The sequence below is a fragment of the Camelina sativa genome, chromosome 17 (genome assembly GCF_000633955.1).
Source record: "Camelina sativa cultivar DH55 chromosome 17, Cs, whole genome shotgun sequence".
Lineage (NCBI taxonomy): Eukaryota > Viridiplantae > Streptophyta > Magnoliopsida > Brassicales > Brassicaceae > Camelina > Camelina sativa.
In genome coordinates, this window is record NC_025701.1 from 22,762,737 (window position 1) to 22,768,428 (window position 5,692).

The window sequence follows — 5,692 nt, forward strand, 5'->3', positions numbered from 1 at the left end:
TAATCTGAGTAAGAGAAAGGCTCTGGAGGATGGTGAGGTCTCCTCCAAACTTTTAAAAAGGGTTTCTGAGATAGGTCATGTAGATCAAGAGGGACATTTAGAGCCTGCTAAGGGTGGAGAGATTCCTTCTGGTGGGGAAAATTCTGTTGCTGTAAAAACGGGTTTGGTGGTTTTCCAGAAACCACCCAGTTCTCAATGAGTGTACTCAGTTGGAACTGTCAAGGTATGAGGAGCACCTCGACAGTTCGATGTCTGAAGGAAATGCGTAGTGAGCATTATCCGGACTTTTTGTTCCTCCTGGAGACTAAAAACTCCAGTGATCATGTGTTGGGAGTGAAGGATTGGATGGGGTATGATAATATCCACATTGTTGATCCGGTTGGTTTGAGTGGGGGGGCTGGCTCTCTTTTGGAAAGATCAGTATAAGGTGGAGATTTTACATTCGGATTCGCGAATAATTGATACAAAAGTATGCCAAGGTGCCCTGGAGTTTTATATCACGTTTGTCTATGGTGATCCTGCAAGACATCTAAGAGATGAAGTATGGGAACGCATCATTCGCATTGGTATTCAACGGGATGATCCATTGTTACTTACCGGTGATTTTAACGAAATTATGGATAATTCAGAGAAGATGGGAGGTCCAAGAAGGCCGGAGAGCACATTCTATCCCTTCAGGAATATGGCAAGATGCAGTCGAATTAAAGAGGTTCCCAGCAGTGGTAATCAGTTGTCCTGGGGTGGTAGAAGAGATGGTGTGTGGGTCCAATGCCGATTGGATAGAAGTTTTGGAAACAGTGGTTGGTTTAATCTGTTTCCGCGGTCCAAAACAGAGTACTTAGAGCTCATGGGCTCAGATCATAGGCCTATTATCACTAGGTTTATTGGTGAGGAGATCAAGTTTCGTGGGAGATTTATCTTTGATAAGCGGTGGATTCATAAGCCTGAAACATTGGAGATTATTAAAGAACAATGGACAATTGAGGATGCGAGACAAAATAAATTCTTCCTAAATGGGTTGGTCAGATGTCGAAAAGCTTTGTCAAGATGGAAGAAAACTCACCCCACTAACTCTCTCACACAGATTCAACTTTTGCGTCGAGACTTGGAGGAGGAAGCTACAAAACTGGATCCTAATTTTCAAAAGTTGAGACAGATTAAATGGGCGTTGACGGTTGCATATAGGGAGGAGGAGATATATTGGAAATCTAAAAGTCGTGAGTCCTGGCTTCAAGCAGGAGATAAGAACACACAGTTTTTCCATGGGTGTGTGACTTATAAGAGATTAAAGAACAGACTCAACTCTCTGATTGACAAAAATGGGTTTGAGTGCTTTGAAGAGGGTTCTAAAGGTAACATAGCGGCTGAGTATTTCATTGATCTCTTCAAGTCCACGAAGCCGTGTGATTTTGAAGACCTTCTATCAGGGATGGAACCACGAGTGAATGATATGATGAATCAGCAGCTCATTTCTCCAGTTACTGCTCAGGAAATAAAATAGGCTGCTTTCAATATCAAGGGTGATAGTGCTCCTGGAGCTGATGGCTGGACTGGGGCTTTCTTCCGTCGCTATTGGTTTGTGGTTGGTCAAGATGTTATACAGGAGATCCAAGGATTCTTTGAGACTGGTATTCTCCTACAAGATTGGAATCACACGCAGATTTGCCTAATTCCAAAAAAGGAGAATGCTAATCAGATGGTGGATATGAGACCGATCAGCCTCTGTTTGGTGCTCTATAAAATCATATCAAAGGTTCTCTGCACAAGATTGAAACGCTTTCTACCGTCTCTGATCTCAGAGACTCAAGGGGCGTTCGTGTCTGGCAGGCTCATTTCGGATAACATACTCATCGCACACGAGATGGTGCATGCTCTACGGACTCATGTCAAGTTCAATTCTGACTATGTTGCTATTAAGACTGATATGTCCAAAGCTTATGACAGAGTTGAATGGGACTTTCTCGAGCAACTTCTCCTACGTATGGGTTTTCATAGTCAGTGGGTGCAATGGATAATGTTGTGTGTGAGGTCGGTTAGCTACTCGGTGCTGATCAACGGGTGTGCCTTTGGTTTCGTTAAACCGGAGAGGGGAATCAGACAAGGGGACCCCCTATCGCCATTCTTGTTTATACTCTGTGCAGAAGCACTTATTCATGTTATGAACCGAAGCAAGGCACAAGGGAGGTTATCTGGTTTCAGTTTTAATGAAGATTATCCAAGTGTCCAGCATCTCTTATTTGCAGATGACAGTCTGCTGTTTTGTAGAGCAACAAGGGCAGAGTGTGAGGAGATCCTAAATTGTCTTCATCTGTATGGCAAAGCCTCTGGCCAAAAGATTAATTTTGAGAAATCTGCCGTCACTTTTGGTAGTAAAACGCAAGACCCAGTGAAAGTTTTGGTTAAACTGACTTTAGGGATATCAGCTGAGGGTGGTACAGGTTCTTATCTGGGTTTGCCAGAGTGCTTCAGTGGTTCAAAGCAAGCTCTCTTAGCCTTTATTGGGGAAAAACTGAAAAAGAGATTGCATGGATGGTATGCTAAATCACTGTCTTTAGGTGGTAAAGAGGTTTTACTTAAGTCTATCGCCATGGCATTACCTGTTTATGCGATGTCATGCTTTAGACTAAGTAAGAATCTTTGTCGGAAGCTCACAAGTGCTATGTGCGAATTTTGGTGGAGTAACTGCCAGGGAAAGAGGAAAATTGCTTGGGTGGCTTGGTCTAACATGTGTAAATCCAAGGGTGAGGGTGGAATGGGTTTTAGAGACTTGGGAGACTTCAATCAGGCTTTGCTCGCTAAACAGGCGTGGGGGATACTCAATTCCCCGGAGTCGCTGGTATCTCGGTTCTTTAAGAGTCGATACTTTCGGAGATCGTCTATTCTGGATTGTGGTTCAGGGTCAAGACCCTCTTATGCATGGCGTAGCATTTTACATGGCCGAAATTTGATGAAGCAGGGATTAATGAAGACAATAGGGAATGGCAGATCCACTTATGTTTGGAAAGAAAAATGGCTTTTTGACAAGCATCCTCGTGCACCCTATCGGTTACACACTTTCTTTGAGGTGAACTTGCAGGTTGCTGACTTACGTGCCTCAGTTGATGGCCAGTGGGATGTGGAAAAGGTTAAGAGTTTATTCCCTCCGGATGACGCTAAACAGATCCTAGCTATGGACGTTGCGGATGCCAAGGAGGATCGTTACATATGGCCTTACACAGCATCGGGAGCTTACTCGGTTAAGAGTGGTTATTGGTTACTCAGAACACTGCCTACTTTGTATAATCCACGTTCAGAGGATGTCATCAACTCGACGGCGCTGAAGGCAAAGGTTTGGTCTGTAAGGACAGTTCCAAAAATTAAAACATTTCTCTGGCGAATGTTATCTGGGGCTCTGGCTGTTTCTGGGAGGCTTGCTTCGCGGGGATTAGTGTTAGATACAAGATGCATGGTGTGTGGTCATATGGAGGAGACTATCTGTCACATGTTGTTTAAGTGTCCTGTCGCTAGACAAGTTTATGCGGTGTCGAATATCCCCTTGCCTCCTACTGGTTTCTCGGATCATGATGTGGTAAAGAATTGGGAGTTTTTGATGGGTTTGATGCAGGAAGGGAGACTGCCAGAGGAGACTAGCCAAACAATCCCCTGGTTGTTATGGGGAATATGGAAATGGCGAAATAACTTTATCTTCCAAGGCAAGCAAATGGATATTCAAGAAGTGGTGAACAAAGCTTTTCAGGAATCCTCACAGTGGATCGCGGCTCAAGCTGTGTTTAAATCTTTGGATAAGTCTTTGGGTGTTAAGCAACCGATGATTGAAATGAAGTGGAGAAGACCAATGGTAGGGGTTGTAAAATGTAACATTGCTGCTTCATGGAGGAATAAGTTATCAATGGTTGGTGGAGCGTGGATTACTAGAGATTGTCAAGGGCAGGTATTACATCATGCAAGGACTGCTTTTCAGGCTTCTGACTCGGGGATGTTAGCAAGTTTACGATGCTCACTATGGGCATTGGAGGCGTTGCAGATCTTACATATAACTCGGGTGGAAGTGGTGTTGGATAAAGCTGAAGTGGTTGACGCAATTAATAATCCAAGTGCGTGGCCAAGATACGCTTTCATTTTGAGAGACATTCAACTGTCCCTAGCAAATTTTGAATACTGGGAATGTCACCAAGTGGCTGTATCAGCGAACCAGGTGGCGGTGGCGATTGCTAAAAGTGTTACAAAAGAAGGTAGGCTCCAGTCATATCTTTCTCTTGGAGGCCCTTCGTGGTTGCAGGATCAAGTACGGATTGATATGGGTTTTTAGGTGGTCTATGAATTGGTAATGGCAGAGAAGGGTTTGCGGAGAGTCGGGCCAAGATTATGGCTCTATGTGGTGCTGCCTTGTCTCAGGGTTTTTCTTCACTTGGAGAGTCGATTGACTTCTATATCAAGTGTTACTTTCATTGGTTTTTGTCTTTGTTTCTTGTTTTTTGAACTCCTGTTGTGACTTTATTTATTATCAGATGACAACAAAAAAATATAAACAATTATCAGCAACATATAAAAATAAGTAACTACTCTTTATTTTATTACTTCTCTCTTTGATTAGTAAATGGATTATTCCAATCAAAATAAATCATATAACTTACTTGATGATGATGAATAAAGATTCTTAATAATCCAACGAAAATAAAGATACAGCTTTATTTTTTTTTGGGCAAAACAAAATAAAGATAAAACTAGGTTTGCTTTGTAGCTGATGATCTGCTATAATTGTTGATCGATCAACTTTATCAGTATTTATCTTCTAATTACGTCTATTCTTTTTAAAAAATATATATATATATATATATATATATATATATGTAATTTTTAAATGATATTAATATAATTTATTTAAACATCAGTTTTAAATGATGAAAATTTTGTATCGTTTTAAAAAATGATTTATACCAAACATAAATAAATACATCAATTATCTAAATGATGTACATTTTTATTTTAAATCGATTTTTCTAAAGTGATACAGTATAATAGAAACTAAATCAATTTTAACTAATAGATGTCAAATTAGATAATTATAGTATCATTTAAATTAATTGATGCTAAGTTGTTATATTTACTTCACTTATCAATAAGTAATTTAAAATTACATCACTTAGTTTTGTGATATACTCCCTCTGTTTCACAATAAGTGTCATTTTGATACTTTTTTCTTGTTACAAAAAGAATGTCATTTTCTGTTTCTAATGCAAATTTTAAGCTTAAATCTTTTTTTTATCCCTATTATTTGAACTTATTAATTAGAAAGAGAAAAAACTTTAGTGTATTTATAAAGGGTAAAACAGAAATCTAAACAATTTTCTTAATTTGTGTGCATTATGTCAAAATGACACTCTTTATGAAACAGAGGGAGTACTTTACAACAGATGAACATACTCTTTTTTTGTAATATATATAACCAAACCATTTTCAGTTTTTTGGCCAATCAGAAGGCCCCATTCCATTCCCACTCGCAACAAACTCGCATTGCTTTCTTTTTCGCCTTCTTCCTCAAAACCTTATCAATTTCCAGCTGAAAAAAAAAAACCTTATATAATTTCCAACTTAAACCGAATCGAATTTAAACCAAACCGATATCAATTGTTCATCTTCATGAAACAAAATCTTATCTGAGCACGAGCCGATCATTGAATTTGACGCTAAC